Consider the following 19,118-nt stretch of genomic DNA (forward strand, 5'->3'; position numbering starts at 1 on the left):
CCGACTCCTCTACTTTTTTATTTTCTGTATCATTATAAAAACTCTCCTCAATTTTCATAAACACATGTTCAATGTCTAGTTGATAATTTTCAAAGTCTACTTTATTTTCAGGGAAACAAAGCTTTGAAGATGACCAACAAGTCTATCCAAGGGACCCAGAGTTTACAGACCATGGAAAAACATTTTTGAGACTGGGTTCCTTTTGTTCAGGAAATGCTTGGAATACTAGAGAGACAGATACTCCAAATGCGTCTTTTTCCTCACAATCAGGTATATTATTTGTGAGATTAGGAGATATTTCCTTTTGGTTTGCTCCTTATTTAGGGTTATCACGTAGTCGGTATTTTGGTATTCCTCACAAAATTTCACTGAACTTATACTTTAACTCATTTGTGATGGGCGTTAACTTATCTTTCCATTCTAATTTTCCTTGTTTGATACACATTTTTTCATACAGTACTACACCAGATATTGAAATTTACAGTTTTACATACCTGTGCATGGTTATTCTTATCTTCATCAAGTTTTCCTTGTTCTTCCTCTGTTATCATTTCCAAGTCTAGTTCTCTTGACAGATCTGCATGTTTAGTTAAAATTACTTAGAATGTTTAGATAAAACACATAATCCTCATTTAAAACAGAGATCTAAAACATTGTATGAAACAACAGATTAAATCAATCTTAATCTTCAGCTGAATATTTACTTCTTTAAGAACTACTTCCAATGACCTGAAAACTTCAACAAATCATTTGGGAAATACCAAATGTCACCAGGTTACAGGCACACAAACAGCTCAAAGATTCAGTCACAGATTGATCCAAGCAGCAGTGAACAAAACAATCAGAAACCAAATAAAATACAGGACAGACATATAAAGTCACCATACATTCTCTTCTCTACTTCCTAACAGGACATTTTAACAACATGCCAAGCATCAACTGCAACATTATTCATGGTTTACAAAATTCCTCTTCCTTTTTAGCTTTTATCAGTTCCTGCATCTGAAATGCTTCCCTATACTCTTCTGACAAATTACTTTTCATCTTTTAAGGCTCAACCTGCTTTGTGAAGTTGTCTTTGATTACTGCCATCTTTCCCCTGATAAAGAGGTACACCTTTCCTTGTAGCTCCCTTAGTACTTTAAAGATTTTTCTAGTGTACCTTTCTAGATTTTCCTAGTGATAGATATAGATCTGAACTGTAAATTATTTCTTTACATGTCTATCCTCTTGGCTCCTAGACTGCAGGGGACAAGCTCTTAAAAGTCACCTTGGTATATATAGCGTTGTTGTCTTTGTTGTTGTTTTTAATTTATTTTTTTAATTGAAAGATAACTACTTTACAAAATTTAGTTGTTTTCTGTCAAACCTCAACATGAATCAGCCATAGGTACACATATATCGCCCCTTTTGAACCTCCTTCTCATCTCCCTCCCCATCCCACCCCTCTAGGTTGATACAGAGCCCCAGTGTCTCTTATTCAATAATTATTTCTCAGGTTTCTGCTCAGTACTAGACATTGGAGTTTAACGAAAAATGTAGAAAAGGTGTCAGAGATGGCTTTTCTAGAGATAATGACTGAGTGCAGACTTACACAGTTCAAGGGAACAGAGGGCAGGAAAGGGACAGCATTTCAGGCTGTAGCAAGATGGGGAGAGGAGCACACACAACACAGGGTAGATATTTGTCCAAAGTGAAGGGATGGGACTGACGAAGGTCATGGCATCCAGTTCCATCACTTCGTGGCAAAGAGATGGGGAAACAATGAGAACAGAAACAGAATTTATTTTCTTGGGCTCCAAAATCAATGTAGATGGTGACTGCAGTCATAGAATTAAAGGACACCTGCTCCTTGGAAGAAAAGATATGACAAACTTAGTGTATAAAAAGCAGAGGTGTTACTTTGCTAACAAAGTCCGTCTAGTCAAAGCAAAGGCTTTTCCAGTAGTCAAGTATGGATATGAGAGTTGGACCAAAAATAAGATTAAGCACCAAAGAACTGATGCTTTTCAACTGTGGTGTTCGAAAAGACTCATGACAGTCCCTTGGACTGCAAGGAGATCCAACCAGTCAATCCTAAACAAAATCAGTTCTGAACATTCAATGGAAACACTGACGCTGGCGCTGAAGCTCCAGTACTTTGGCCACTGGATTCAAAGAGCCGACTCATTAGAAAAGACCCTGATGCTGGGAAAGGTTGAAGTCGGGAGGAGAAGGGAATGACAGAGGATTAGATGGTTGGATGGCATCACCGACTCCATGAACGTGAGTTGAGCAAGCACCAGGAGATGGTGAATGACAGGGAAGCCTGGTGTGCTGCAGTCCATGGGGCCATGTAGAATCAGACACGACTGAGTGACTGAACAACAGCAACAGGGACAAGTGACGAGGGCGCCAGCAGCAGTTCAGAATTCTAGAGCAAAGGACTGAAAGGGCTAGAGATAGAGGGTCAGGCAGAAGTCAGATTATGAGAGCATCAACGGTGCTTTAAGAGGTCTAGACATTAATGTGACTCAGAGTGCCTCATGGTCATGTGTGCTTTTGAGATTGGTGACTCTGAAGACCACGGGAGGGAGGAATCTGAAGGGCATACAAATAACCAGAGGAAGGTGAATCTGAAGGCATTAATACTGGGAATAACAAGGTGATGCAGGCCTGAACTGAGGTAGTGTTTACAGAAATATTTAGGATATAAAACTTTCAGGGTACAGTATAGAATAAATCTTTAAGAAACCAATAAATGTACAAATCCAGGGATCCTGAAGGATAAAATAACTGCTAGCTCTTTTATAAAATGTATTGACTGAGAAGAAAATGATCAACATGAACTGACTGAAGTGGCTTCTATATATTTTTCTATTTTGTAGTTTTCCTATCTCACATCGTCCAGTGTTGAAGGGACTCATGTAGGCATTTTTTTGAATTTGTTTTTCCTGGACCTACCAAGTTCATGGAGAGACAAGAGCAAATGACTCAGTTGTATAGATTAAAAGAAAAAAAGACAAACACGTTGAGTTTAGAGCCTGTAGTCATGAGAGAGTCATTTCCTAGGCAGGTTGATAGGGAGTCTAGGGGTCCCCAAGGAGAGAGGGGTCTGGAATTCTCAAGGAGGAAAAAAGGACAAACTTTTTTTCTTTCTCCACATTCCTTAGGATTATATAACAATAATGTATCCTGCCTAAGGACAGTCTTTGGATTAAACCTTCTGTTATCTTAAAATGTAAATTATGGGAGTAGGTCTGATAAAGTCTTTACAACCTCCAGATATTCTTTGGATTCATTGGAGAGTATATAACTTCATTGTTAACACTAGCAAGCGGGTGCTCTTTCTGCCCCCTTCTGATGCCTATGTCAGAAGCTTTCTCTATCTCCTTTATACTTTAATAAAACTTTATTACACAAAAGCTCTGAGCGATCAAGCCTCGTCTCTGGCCCCAGATTGAATTCTTCTCCTCTGGGGGCCAAGAATCCCGGTGTCTTCGCGTGATTCAACAACAACCTATCATCTTGGGGACTCATCCGGGATCCTTCAGGTCAAGATAAGGATGCTTGGAGCCTTAGTTCTTTGTTCTCTTAGCTAACATGTTTTCTGCTGTGCTTTACTAACTCTACGGTGTGCTTGTGTGAATGAATGGCATGCCCTGCGTGAAGCAATGACCCTGCTCTGTGGTTCCAAGGTGATCTCATACAGCTTATGGCAGAAACCTGTTGGGGCCTTATACCGACCTGCCAATGCCAAGAGGCACCCAATGTCTCCTTCGGGAACTGACCAGAAATGGGCAAAGCATGTGGACCGAACTCTCCTTTCTCAGTCAAACTTTTCAGTCTCTTTGACCATTTCATAACTCCTTGGGAATTAGAAATACTAACCTAATCTATCAGATCATAGACTTTCAAGGGACTTGTGATCTATACTGTTATTGTGTACTGCGGCTTAGGTCCCAAACTTGGATTGGTAGCCAATAAAGCGTCTAGTCTCGCTAGGAATCGAAAGTTCAGAAGCTAGATGGAGCTGTAGCTCCCAGAACATCTCTGAGGTTAAAGGTTACTCAGATTGGGACTGCAATGGGTTTTTTTTCTTTGGTAACGCCGGCTCTTAGTGGATCAGAGGAGGCTATTATACTGGTGTGGTGATGCTTGGAAAGAACATCTCAGTTTTATGTTCGTGTCAGTCTTACTGTAGTCAAGAAATACTCAGGGTTGTGCACAGGCACTCAAGTGACGAATGTTTCCCACAGCAGTCTTAGTTTGGGAGGCATTCCAGAAGGTTACTCTGATTCACCCCGGGTGACATCAGAGGCAAACAAGGTTAAAGGTGAAGAGCTGGACGTCAAGTAGGGATGCTATCAAGTCTACCCCTGGTACATCCTCACCCCATCTTGGTGGTATAACCGGGAGGGATGAGTACAGCGCCTGCATCGGTAAGAAACAGACTAATTCTGACCAGGAAGGAAAAGCTTTTGGTGTAACGTCTGTCTACACCCCCATCTAGAACAGGGAGGGACGCCTCCGGTAGAAAAATGGCCTTGGTCACTTTTATTCTCTCTTACAGATGGGAGCTAACAATTCCAGCCTCATTCCTTTGAATTGTATCCTGAAAAACTGGGATAGATTTGATCCCCAGGGCTTAAAGAAGACACACCTGGTCTTCCTATGTGATACTGCATGGCCTCGGTATCCATTGGAGGATGGCGAACAGTGGCCAGTTGGAGGGTCTCTTAAGTATAATACTGTTCTACAATTAGACCGGTTCTGTAAGGAACAAGGGAAATGGGTAGAAGTAGCATATGTGTTGCCCTTTTTCTCTCTGCAAAATATGCCAGACTTATGTCCTAAGGGTATAGATTTGGGCGTGAAACCTTCAGCTCCCTCCTGTCCTCTTACTTTGCCCCCATACCTGGGACTCCAAACTGGGATTCAAACTGCCCACATGGAGGTCCAAACAACTCCTGTCTCAGTATGACCTCAGACTACTCTGGTTTCAGTAGAAACTCAGACCATCAAAGTAAGAGATGAGATGGAGGACAGGAGACAAAGAGAAGAGGAAAAACAGGTTTCTCCAATCTATCCCTGGGATCATATGCACAGAGCAGCCAAAGAGACTGAGGAACAGCCACAGAAGCTGTTGCCTCTTTATGAAACACCCACCAGGAAAAATAATCAGTCTGTGAGAGTTAATAAGCCTTTCTCTTATCAAGAAATACAAAGAATCAAGGAGAATCTGGGAGACTATTTAGAGGACCCAGAAAAATATATTAGAGCTTTTAAAGGTGTTACTCTGCTTTATGACCTCACTTGGAAGGATGTGATGTATATCTTGGGACAAACGCTGACTCTTGAGTCAAAGACTCGAGTTTTGCAAAAAGTGGTTGCTTATGGAGATGAATGGCTTGGTAATGAATCAGTAGGGAAGCGGGAGAACTAGATAGCAGCCCTCCCCACTGGGAATCAGGCGGTCCCAACTATAGAACCAGACTGGGACTACAACACAGCTAAAGGAAGATGGGCTCAGAGTCATTTTGTTAGATGTATTCTTGAAGGACTTAGGCATGCATGTTCTAAGCCTTTAAACTATGGCAAATTGGCAGACATAGAACAGGAGAAGGAAGCTCCCGGTAAATTCCTAGATAGACTGAGAGAAGGCTTTTGCAGATTCACTGAGATTGATCCCTAAAGTGAAGAGGGAAAAGTGATCTTAAAGGATAGATTTCTCACTCAGTTGGCTCCAGATATCCACCATAAGCTATTAAAACGGGCGTATGGACCAAATCAGTCTTTAGATACTCTGTTACAACTGGCTCAGACAGTCTATTCTGGTAGGGAATATGAGGAAAAGAAAGAAAGACAAAAAAAAAAAAAAGACAAAGTAAAAGGTGGAAGCCTTCACCATGGCTATGAAAAACGTTATTAAACAGCCTGAGAAAAATGCCCAGAGGGGCCCAGGTGAAAAGGGATGGGCTTGCTATTACTGTGGAAAGGAGGGGCACCTCAAGCGGGATTGCCCTCAGGCATCTAAGCCACCCCCGGCTCCATGTCCGGTCTGCAAAGGACCACACTGGAAGAGAGACTGCCCCCAGAGGCATAGGTCTCCGGTGTTGGACTCTCAAGACAATCAGGACTGAAGGTGCCCGGGGGTCCCCACACAAGCTCCCATCCTAATTACACCTGAGGAACCCCGGGTATTAATAATTGTGGGGGGGGGGGGCAATCCGTCGATTTCCTTTTAGATACTGGGGCAACTTATTCTGTGCTTACTGAAGCCCCTGGCCCACTTTCTTCTCAATCCGCTTCCGTAATTGGACTGTCTGGACGAGCCAAAAGGTATTATTTCAGTTATTCTTTATCTTGCAACTGGGATTCTGTGCTGTTTTCACACGAGTTTCTGCTTGTGCCAGAATCTCCCTCACCCCTTTTGGGGAGGGTATACTGAGCAAGGTCCATGACTCTGTTTTCATGAATATGGAGCCCTCTCTTTCTCTCCCTTTAGTTGAACAAAATGTAAATCCTAGAGTATGGGCTGATGGAAAATCTGTGGGTCGAGCACAAAATGCTATTCCTGTAGTTGTTAAGCTCAAAGACCCACACGTATTTCCACATAAGAAGCAGCATCCACTGAAACCTGAAGTTAAGGAAGGGTTAAAACCCATCATTGAAAATTTAAAGGAGCAGGGACTATTAATTCCCTGTAACAGTCCTTGCAACACTCCTATTTTGGATATAAAGAAATCAAATGGTAAATGGAGACTAGTTCAAGATTTACAAATAGCTGTAGTTCCTTTACACCCCATGGTGCCTAATCTTTACACTCTATTGTCTGAAATTCCTGAACGGGCCAAATATTTCTCAGTAATTGATTTAAAGGATGCCTTCTATTCAGTGCCTTTGGTGGAAGAAAGTCAATTTCTATTTGCCTTTGAAGACCCTACGCAGCCAGCTTCTCAGTTAACCTGGACAGTTTTGCCCCAGGGATTTTGTGACAGTCCTCACTTATTCGGACAAAGTTTGTCATGGGATCTACAAAACTTTAATAGCTCTGAAGCAGTGGTATTACAATATGTAGATGATATTTTGCTCTGTGCTGAGACAGAGGAAGCTTGTTCATGAGCCTCAGAAGATTTCTTAAACTTTCTGGCAGACTGTGGTTACAAGGCATCAAGAGAAAAGGCTCAGCTTTGTCAACAATAGGTTAGATATCTGGGCCTAATCATATCAGAAGGGACTAGGGCCATAGGTCCTGAGAGAATTAAACCTATACTAAATCACCCCCTACCTATGACTTTAAGACAATTGAGAGGATTTTTGGGAATCACAGGTTACTGTCGCATTTGGATTCCGGGTTACGGGGAACTTGCCCGGCCTTTATATAAACTTATAGCTGAAACTCAGCAGGCCCAAACCGACAAACTGGTTTGGTCTCCAGAAACTCAAAAGGCTTTTAAGGTTCTTCAGACTGCTCTCCTTCAAGCTCCAGCTCTGAGCTTGCCCACAGGGTCAGAATTTAGTTTGTTTGTCACTGAAAGAAAAGGTGTGGCATTGGGAGTTTTGACACAACCCCGAGGGCCTCACCAGAAACCTATTGCTTATCTAAGCAGAGAATTAGATGTAGTTTCATGTGGGTGGCCCCACTGCCTAAGAGTATTGGGGCAGTGGCTTTATTAGCACCTGAAGCTTTAAAAATAATTAATGGTGAAAGCTTACTGTACTGACTTCTCATTATGTGAGTGGAATCTTAAATTCTAAGGTTAATATTTGGATGACAGACAGTAGGCTTCTTAAGTATCAGTCATTGTTGTTAGAAGGACCAGTAACTAAGCTTAAAGTTTGTGGACATTTAAATCTGCCACTTTCCTTCCTGAGAAGGAAAATGAAACACCTGATCACGATTGTTCTCAATTCCTAACTTTAAACTATGCAGCTCAGGAGGATCTAAAGGATACCCCATTAGAAAATCCTGACATGGAAATATTTACAGATGGCAGTTCTTTTGTTCGGGATGGAAAGCATAAAGCAGGTTACGATGTGGTGACTGCTGAACAGGTTTTGGAAGCAAAATCTCTCCCCCAGGGAACGAGTACTCAGTTAGCAGAGCTTGTGGCTCTGACCCGAGCTCTAGAGTTAAGCAATGGGCAGCGGATGGGCCTAATAATCTATGTGAGTCTAATGCTGACTTCAAAAATCCTGAGTCTGAAGTTTGATCCTCCAGACAATGTCTTCATGTTCTGGGCTCACTTCTATGCTGCATTCCACAATCGGTCTAACTGCTGGGTCTGCAGAGTGCTCCCCTCTTCATCAGTGGAAGGCTTCCCATGGTGAACATCCCCACTTCAAGGAAAAGACTTTCTCCAAGTCTGTGAATACCTTCGACAACAATCACATGCAATGCCTCTTCTTCATCTGATGACATTTACCAACCCTAAAATGGACTGGTGAAACACTTTGCACTTTAACTATGGACATAATGTGACTTTTAATTTTGATTCTGATTGTTTTTTTCTTGCTGTTTGCTCCCTGCATCTGTAATCGTATAACTGGATTTGTTTCTAGCCGCATGAAAGCTTTTAAGTTACAAATGGTTGCTCAAACTCCTGCTACTTCTGTAGCTTCCTCCAGCTACTATTTGGGGCCCCTGGATCAGATATCCTCAATATGAGGATTAGGAGAATATGTTGCCTCACCAATTTAGGGACAACGCCCCTTATCAACTCGGAAGTAGTTATGGAATGAGAACGACGCCCCTTTTCCCTAGGCAAAATAATTCTCCTAAAAGAAAAGGGGAGAATGAGAGAGTCACTTCCTAGGCAGGTTGATAGGGAGTCTAGGGGTCCCCAAGGAGAGAGGGGTCTGGAATTCTCAAGGGGGAAAAAAGGACAAACTTTTTTTCTTTCTCCACATTCCTTAGGATTATATAACAATAATGTATCCTGCCTAAGGACAGTCTTTGGATTAAACCTTCTGTTATCTTAAAATGTAAATTATGGGAGTAGGTCTGATGAGGTATTTACAACCTCCAGATATTCTTTGGATTCATTGGAGAGTATATAACTTCATTGTTAACACTAGCAAGCGGGTGCTCTTTCTGCCCCCTTCTGATGCCTATGTCAGAAGCTTTCTCTATCTCCTTTATACTTTAATAAAACTTTATTACACAAAAGCTCTGAGCGATCAAGCCTCGTCTCTGGCCCCAGATTGAATTCTTCTCCTCCGGGGGCCAAGAAATCCAGTGTCTTCGCATGATTCAACAACAACCTTTCAGTCACTATTCTAGGAGATAACTGAGAATATTCTATAAATGCAAGGTGAGGATAGAGAAGAATAACTTACCATAGTCCTGACCATATGACTGATTAAGGGTGCTAAATTAATTAGTATTTATGGACAACACTTTCTTAGACGTGGTTACTCAATAGACTGGGCATCCTAATAGAATCAGAATTGACTTTCTATATACTGCTTTTAAGTGATACACCACTCCTTTATACCAACCTTTCTTGTGAACTCTTAATTCATTACAAATACTAAAACAAGTTGATATACTATGTGGACACAGCTGAGAAGGAAGTACTATGTAGCAAATTTCCCATGACTCCCATTCCCACTGGGAAAGCTAATTCTAGAAAATATGAAGCCACAGAAAACACAAAAAATATTTTAGTATTTGGTATCAGAGTTGCTTTTGCAGTTATACTGAATATAATCATGACTAATTCTTATGAATTGACAGCCATATAAAAACACTGGTATGAAGTCCCATTTTTGAGAAGGCAGTCTCTAGATGGCTACCTAGTCTCCCAACTAGTCCCAGAGTTCTAAACGTAATCCTGCTACCCACTCTCAGGTGGATGCTAAACACCAGCCTGAACAAACTTATGTTTTCCTAACTCTCTTTTTTATTTATTGTATTACTTTGGTCAGAGGGAGAATGCAAACACCTTGCTAAGAGGTATTGATTGGCTGTAGGCTGCATAAAAGGAGTCAGCACAAGGTAGATTTTGCCACAGAATCTAATTTGGAACCATCAGAAGGATGGTAAGGCCACGCCCAGGTGGCCCACAGCTGAGTGCTCTGGGCTTCCGTATTACCTTCTTTGCTTCCTCTGTTTCCTGGCAGCTCCGACTTCCATAGCTGACAGAGAGAGTAATTCCCTACCAGGAACACTGCTACAGTCTTCATCTTCACCTTATCTATTATGGTCTTCTGTCCAAATTCTGCGGATGCTGACTGATTTTTGGTCATTGAATGGGACACAAATGCACACTGACCATCAACTTTCAAATGCCTGGCTCTTTGACAAGTCTCATTATTGAGGCTCAAAGCAGCAGAAGCCCCATTTGAAAAATGTGAAAACAAAGTCTCCACTTATTAGAATGTGAGAATACAACTCTGACTAGCTTGTACAAAGTCTTTCTTCAGAGAATCAGTACCATGCCCTCCTCTCCCCTGAAACTCACTAGTCCTTCACAGCTTACAGCATCTCACAGGTCATCATCATTCATGAAGAGATGTAAACTAGTGTGTCTCATTTCTTTTACTTTTTAATTGCCTAGTATTACTGATTTTGATTCACTCAACTTCTATTACATATTCTGTATTCCATAAGAACTTTATCAATAATTATTTTTTCAACATCAGTTTAGTTCAGTTCAGTCACTCAGTCGTGTCTGACTCTTTGCGACCTCATGACCTGCAGCATGCCAGGCCTCCCTGTACATCACCAACTCCTGGAGTCTACCCAAACTTATGTCCATTGTGTCAGAGATGCCATCCAACCATCTCATCCTCTGTCGTCCCCTTCTCCTCCTGCCCTCAATCTTTCCCAATATCAGGATCTTTTCAAATGAGTCAGCTCTTTGCATTAGGTGGCCAAAATATTGGAGTTTCAGCTTCAACATCAGTCCTTCCAATGAACACCCAGGACTGATTTCTTTTAGGATGGACTGGATGGATCTCATTGCAGTCCAAGGGACTCTCAAGAGTCTTCTCCAACACTACAGTTCAAAAGCATCAATTCTTCTGCGTTCAGCTTTCTTTATAGTCTAACTCTCACATCCATACATGACTATTTTTCAACATACAAATATATTATTAAGAAAATGTATATCTACCTTATTTTACACTTAATTATGCCTTATAATACTGTGTGCTCTAGAGACCATGGTTTTAAAAGCACTTTTAATGAATTCTACTACTTTAATTAATGTTACAAACCTAGACAACATTAAAAAGCAAAGACATCACTTTGCTGACAAAGGTCCATACAGCCAAAGCCATGGTTTCTTCAGTAGTCATGTACAGATGTGAGAGTTGGACCATAAATAAGGCTGAGCCCCGAAGAATTGATGCTTTCAAAGAGTGGTGCTAGAGAAGACATCTGAGAGTCCCTTGGACAGCAAAGAGATCAAACCAGTCAATCCTAAGAGAAATCAATGCTGAATATTCACTGGAAGGACTGATGCTGAAACTAAAGCTCCAATACTTTGGGCAACTGATGTGAAGAGATGAACCACTGGAAAAGACCCTGATGCTGGGAAAGATTGAGGGCAGGAGGAGAAGGAGATGGCAGAGGATGAGATGGTGGGATAGCATCACTGATGCAATGGATATGAACTCGGGCAAACCCCGGGAGATGGTGAGGCACAGGGAGGCCTAGCATGCTGCAGCCCATGGGCTCACAGAGTTGGACCTGACTTAGCGACTGAACACCACCACCAATGACAACTTCTTTAATTACAATGAGATGGTCTTTCCTCAGATTATCAATATCTTCAGAAGTGATTTTTTAAGCCCTGGATAGATATCATAAACTTTTATGAGACCTGATAGTCTTGTGGGTGACCAATTGTTTCCACGTGAAAATAGGATAAGTCTAGGACAACACTAGATCCAAAGAGCACAGAGCACCATGAGGGAAGAGTGAACGCAATACAGAAATATTTGCTTAACAAAAAAGGAACTCTCAGGTCTAAATTTCTTCAGAGAAATCAAAGAAACAAGCAAGAAATGTAAAAGTGAAACTTTAAACCCCATGTCAACACAAGGGTCCCTTTATCATTTCACATCCAACCATGCCAATGGTTTAAAATGGTGGTTCTGTAGTGTGCCTTGAGAATCCCTGAAGTCCAGAGACCCACTGGGCCAGGGGATTCAAGAGGTCAAAACTCTTTTCACGACAACTCTAAATGTAATTGCATGCTCAATTATGTTCTGAGTGCACACAGGAGTTCTCCAGAAACAGGATATGTGATATAAGAATTCTACTGACGAATGGAATTAGCCATTATGATTGTGTGTGCCTGTATCTTTACCTTTTTTAGTTTTATTTTCTAGGAGTCTCTGGCTGAGGCGAGGGTTGGAGGTGGCCTGATGCACGGTCAGGATAACTGAGTGCAGCAGTGCACGCATGGGACCTGTTGAAGGAGGTGCCATTATCTTCATTACCTCCACCATAGTTTGGCCTCAGGTCAAACAACATGGAGGGAACACAGCCCCACCCATCAACAGAAAATTGGATTAAAGATTTACAGAGCATGGTCCTGCCCATAAAAACAGGATCCAGTTTCCTCTCAGTCAGTCTTTCCCATCAGGAAGTTTCCATAAGCCTCTTATCCTTATCCATCAGAGGCCAAGCAGACTGAACACTTCAATCACAGAAAACAAACCAAACTGATCACATGGACCACAGACTTGTCTAACTCAATGAAATTATGAGCGAGTCATGCCGTGATGGGCCATCGAAGAGAGTCGGGCTATGCTGGAACATTCTGACAAAACATGGTCCACTGGAGAAGGGAATGGCAAACCACTTCAGTATTCTTGCCTTGAGAACCCCATGAACAGAATGAATAGGCAAAAAGATAGACACTGAAAGATGAACTCCCCATCAGCAGGTCAGTAGGTGTCCAATATGCTACTAGAGATTGGTGGAGAAATAAATCCAGAAAGAATGAAGAGATGGAGCCAAATCAAAAACAACATCTAGCTGTGGATGTGACTGGTAATGGGAGTCAAGTCCAAGGCTGTAAAGAGCAATACTGCATAGGAACCTGGAATATTAGGTCCATGAATCAAGGGAAATTGGTAGTGGTCAAGCAGGAGAAGGCAAGAGTGAACATCGACATTTTAGGAATCAGTGAGCTAAAATGGACTGGTTTGTGGTTTAGGCCGTAAGTCATGTCCAATGCTTCTGATCCCATAGGCTATTCGTAACTCGCCAGACTCCTCTGGCGATAAGATTTTCCAAGCAAGAATGCTGGGGTGGGTTGCCATTTCTTTCCTCAGGAGATCTTCCTGACCCAGGCATTGAACTCGGGTCTCCTGCATGGCAGGTAGATTCTTTACCGACTGAGCTACCAGGGAAGCCCCCAAATGGACTGGAATGGGTGAATTTAACTCAGATGAACATTATGTCCACTACTGTGGGCAAGAATCCCTTAGAGAAAATGGTGTAGCCATCACAGTCAACAAGAGTCCCAAACGCAGTACTTGGATGCAATCTCAAAAATGACAGAATGATCTCTGTTCATTTCCAAGGCAAACCATTCAATATCACAATAATGCAAGTCTATGCTCTGACCAGTAACACTGAACAAGCTGAACAGTTCTATGATGACCTACAAGACCTTCTAGAACTAACACCGAAAAAAGATGTTCTTTTCAATATAGGGGACTGGAATGTACAAGAAGGAATTCAGGAGATACCTGGAGTAACAGTTAAATTTGGCCTTGGAGTACAAAATGAAGCAGGAAAAGGTGAACAGAGCTTTGCCAAGAGAACATACTGGTCATAGCAAACATCCTCTTCCAACAACACAAGAGAAGACTCTACACACAGACATCACCAGATAGTCAATGATGAAATCAGACTGATTCTATTCTTTGCAGCCAAAGATGGAGACTCTCTATACAGTCAGCAAAAACAAGACCGGGAGCTGACTGTGGCTCAGATCATGAACTCCTTATTGCCAAATTCAGACTTAAATTGAAGAAAGTAGGGAAAACCATTAGACAATCCAGGTATGACCTAAATCAAATCCCTTAGGGTTTTACAGTAGACGTGACAAATAGATTCAAGGGATTAGTTTTGATAGACAGAGTGCCTGAAGAACTATGGATGGAGATTTGTGACATTGTAGAGGAGGCATTGATCAAGAACATCCCAGAGAAAAAGAAATGCAAAATGGTTGTCTGACGAGGCCTTACAAATAGCTGAGAAAAGAAGAGAAGCTAAAGGCATGGGAGAACAGGAAAGATATACCCATTTGAATGCAGAGTTCCAAAGAATAGCAAGGAGAGGTAAGAAAGCCTTTCTCAGTGGTTGATGCAAAGAGATAGAGGAAAATAATAGAATGAGAAAGACTAGAGATCTCAAGAGAGTAAGAGATACCAAGGGACCATTTCATGCAAAAATGGGCACAATAAAGGAGAGAAATAGTACAGACATAACAGATGCAGAAGATATTAAGAACAGGTGGTAAGAACACACACATAAAAACTATATAGAAAAGACCTTCATGATCCAGATAAGCACGATGGTGTGATACTTTACTTAGAGCCAGACATCCTGGAATGCAAAGTCAAGAGGGCCTTAGGAAGCATCACTACGAACAAAGCTAGTGGAGGTGAAGGAATTGCAGTTGAGATATTTCAAATCCTAACAGATGATGCTATGAAAGGGCTGCCCTCAATATGCCAGCAAATCTGGAAATCTCAGCAGTGCCTACAGGACTGGAAATGACCAGTTTTCATTCCAATTCCAACAAAAGGCAATGCCAAAGAATGCTCAAACTACAGCACAATTGCACTCATCTCACACACTAGCAAAGTAATACTCAAAATTCTCCAGGCCAGGTCTCAACAGAACATGAAATGTGAACTTCCAAACATTCAAGCTGGATTTAGAAAAGGCAGAGGAACCAGAGATCAAACTGACAATATCCACTGGATCATGGAAAAAGCAAGAGTTCCAGAAAAACATCTACTTCTGCTTTATTGACCATCCCAAAGCTTTTAACTGTGTGGATCACAACAAACTGGAAAATACTTAAAGAGATGGGAATACCAGACCACCTGACCTACCTCCTGAGAAATCTCTATGCAGGTCAAGAAGCAACACTTAGAACTGGACATGGAACAACAGACTGATTCCAAATAGGGAAAGGAGTATGTCGAGGCTGTATATTGTCACCCTGCTTATTTAACTTATACGCAGAGTACATCATGCAAAATTCCGGGCTGGATGAAGCACAAGCTGAAATCAAGATAGCCAGAAGAAATATCAATAACCACAGATATGCAGATGACACCACCTTTATAGCAGAAATCGAAGAAGAACTAAAGAGCCTTTGGATGAAAGTGAAAGAGGAGAGTGGAAAGGTTGGTTTAAAACTCAACATTCGAAAAACTCAGATCATGGCATCTGGTCCCATCCCTTCATGCAAATAGATGGGGAAAGAATGGAAACAGTGACAGACTTTATTTGGGGGGGGGGCTCCAAAATCACTGCAGATGGTGACTGCACCCATGAAATTAAAAGATGTTTGCTGCTTGGAAGAAAAGCTATTACCATTCTTGACAGCATATTAAAAAGCAGAGACATTACTTAGCCAACATCAGTCTGTCTCGTCCAAGCTATGGTTTTTCCAGTAGTCATGTATGGATGTGAGAGTTGGACTGTACAGAAAGCTGCACACCGAAGAATTGATAGTTTTGAATAGTAGTGTTGGAGAAGACTCTTGAGAGTCCCTTGGACTGCAAGGGATCTCCAACCACTCCATCCGAAGGGAACTCAGCCCTGAATATTAATTGAAAGGACTGCTGCTGAAGCTGAAACTCCAACACTCTGGGCACCTGATGTGAAGAACTGACTTACTGGAAAATAGCCTGATGCTGGCAAAGACTGAAGGCGGGAGAAGAAGGGGAAGACAGAGGATGAGATGGTTAGATGGCATCACCAACTTGATGAGCTTGAGTCTGAGTAAACTCTGGGAGTTCTGATGGACAGTGAAGCCTGGTGTGCTGCAGTCCATGGGGTCGCAAAGAGTCAGACACGACTGAGCAACTGAACTCAACTGAACTCCCATATAGTAAACATCAATAGACATCAACAAAAGTTCCTTGGAATTCTCCATAATTTTTAGAAGTATCAGATCAGATCAGATCAGTCGCTCAGTCATGTCTGACTCTTTGCAACCCCATGAATTGCAGCACTCTAGGCCTCCCTGTCCATCACCAACTCCCAGAGTTAACTCAGACTCACATCCATCGAGTCAGTGATGCCATCCAGCCATCTCATCCTCTGTTGTCCCCTTCTCCTCCTGCCCCCAACCCCTCCCAGCATCAGAGTCTTTTCCAATGAGTCAACTCTTTGCATGATGTGGCCAAAGTACTGGGGTTTCAGCTTTAGCATCATTCCTTCCAAAGAAATCCCAGAGCTGATCTCCTTCAGAATGGACTGGTTGGATCTCCTTGCAGTCCAAGGGACTCTCAAGAGTCTTCTCCAACACCACAGTTCCAAAGCATCAATTCTTCGGCACTCAGCCTTCTTCACAGTCCAACTCTCACATCCATACATGACCACAGGAAAAACCATAGCCTTGACTAGACGAACCTTTGTTGGCAAAGTAATGTCTCTGCTTTTGAATACGCTATCCAGGTTGGTCATAACTTTCCTTCCAAAGAGTAAGCTTTCCTAAAGCCAACAACTTTCAGAATCACTGTTTCAAAAGATTATGTCTATCAAATAGTCATTAAATTATGATTACTTCCCCTACTTCTAATTATCAAAGACACCACAAACTCACACATACACACACACAAACACATGCACATACAAACACAAACACACACAACCTGCTCATCAAAACATCTGATTGGCCTACATTCATCTGTGTAATGATACTATAATGAAACAATTATAAGCTGAAGTACAACTGACCTATTAGCAAGTGAAGTTTTACTCTAGGGAAAGGTTAGAGTTCAAACAAGCATTTTTGGACATTGGAAAAAACTTAGGGTCTAAAATTTAATCTCGGAGAGTTCCTGAGAAGTATAGAGATTCCAAATTGAGAACTTCAGAGTGTCGAAGCATATACAGAAACATGCTGAGTTGAAGCTTACAATTTAAAAATTTCTTGTTCTTATCCTTGTAAATATCTTTTGTTTCAAGACACAAGTATCAACAATAACATTTGCTTTGTGTATGTCCAATTCTTCAATTAAATTTGCAAAGAAAATATTAGAAGTATGAAGACTGAGCATTTCAAATAGTTCAGTGTCCCTCTTTCCAGACTTAACTGTGTACTGCAAAATTTACCTGAACTGGATGTTTGTAAATCCTTCATTCTGACTGTTTTATTAGCAACAGACTCTTTCATTCTGACTGCTGGCTGAATGGGGTTTGGAAACAAGTTGATTACTAAATAATGTACATAGGAGACGATCCACAGTTCAGAATTCAAGACAAAATCATAAACCTTTTTACCTTCACATTAGGATATTTCCCAGGAGAATCTAAAAGGAAAAAGGGACACAAAGTTAATTACATGTAAATATGAAAGCCAGCTGTACATTCATGCAGAGTTAGTACTGAGCAGAATCCTCACACTCAGCCTTGGCACTTAATACATTCAGTTTTAGTGTGTTGTTTTTAGGGGGATCTTAGGATGCTGGTAAGACAGACATAGGAATCCACCAAAGATAGTGAAAAGGAAATAATACATTTAATTGCCACAGAATTATTAGAAATTAAAAATCTTGCATGTTTCAAAATCAGTGTAGTATTTATTAAAAATATTTCTAGCATTTAGGGAATGAACCCTATTAATCTGTTTGGCTTCAAAATTTAGTTTGGTTTGGTACATCATGCTAATGCTTCAAAGGATTTCTATGAAACAACGTTCAAAGAATCAGCTCTCTTAAAAAAAAAAGTCAATGCCTCCTTTTTCAAATTAATCTAATTTGAATAACAAATACCAGCACAACATATATCTTTGATGCCTAAGAATTACTCGGAGGGGCTGTGGTTTCCCCCACTTCTAGTACTCCCTCCCACCTCCAGGATTCTCTGGAGCAATAATGATCTTATCTCTTTTCAGGGCAGATACACTGAAGTCATCTAGAAGGAGTTCTATCAAGTGTCCTCATGAACTCCAAACTCACCTCCCTAAGGCCTTCCTTTCCTCCCTTTGTCCTTTCACTAGATTCTCTCCTCCCCAAAGGGTAGTGATCTCTGGATCTGTGGACTTAAATCTTCCTCCTTGACATCCTTTCTATGGATTATCCCTATTCTGTGGTTTTCTTTATAGACTGGGGCCTGGTGGACCGGAGTCAATGAAAAGAAAGCAAAAGAGAGAGACCAATATTCCCTGGCTTAGGTGGTAAACCAATAAAGCCCTAGAATAGGGCTTGTACTGCTCACTAAGGCACAGGACATCTTCTCAAGGTCTTGGAAGCCCGGGCAGGAAAGTGAGCTCAGGAGGCCTCCATGTTCCAAAGAACTAGCCAGAGATGCAAAGAAGGACACAGGAGACCCAAGTCTCTAGTGGAACAAGGGTGCATTATTCATGTTTGTGTGAGTTTATATATTGTTATACAAGGAAGCTTTAGGCAAAAAAATAAAGTTAAGAAAAGAACAAAAGCCAGATGTAAAACAACGGTTACCAAGGGAATAACAAGGAATAACAATCGCCACAAGGCCAGAAGACAATCCATATCTTGAGTAAGAGGGTCGTGACTAAACAGTTTTACTGTAGGGTAAAAGTTACTGAAGGAAATCCAAGTATGTGTTCCATTCCGTGACCTCAGTCCTGGGAACAGCATGCCGCTCCACTTGTTCCTGTATACCAGGAACTGATAAGGAACAGAGGGTTCATGAAAAACAGAAAACAACATACAGGCGTCCTAATGTTAAACATTACCTGACACCTACCATTTCTTTCTCCTCTTTGCTTAGCAATGGTATCTTACACCTATAACTGCTACTTCAACTCTTTGCTTCCCTCTGGCTATAAACACGCTCAGAAAGAAATAAAATAATGCTTTTCCTTGATCCTGTTATATCCTGCACTATCCAATGCTCTTCTTCCAGATTTCTCTATATGCAAGGCTACACCCTTGCTACTCAG

The 19,118-nt window shown here is 41.5% G+C and overlaps 1 pseudogene; it reads right to left on the reverse strand.

The window, feature by feature from the left end:
- Positions 1–19,118, reverse strand: part of LOC129632079 (ankyrin repeat domain-containing protein 26-like) — a 74,485-nt pseudogene that overhangs the window by 21,810 nt on the left and 33,557 nt on the right.

Source organism: Bubalus kerabau, chromosome 17 (genome assembly GCF_029407905.1).
Source record: "Bubalus kerabau isolate K-KA32 ecotype Philippines breed swamp buffalo chromosome 17, PCC_UOA_SB_1v2, whole genome shotgun sequence".
In the NCBI taxonomy this organism is placed as follows: domain Eukaryota; kingdom Metazoa; phylum Chordata; class Mammalia; order Artiodactyla; family Bovidae; genus Bubalus; species Bubalus kerabau.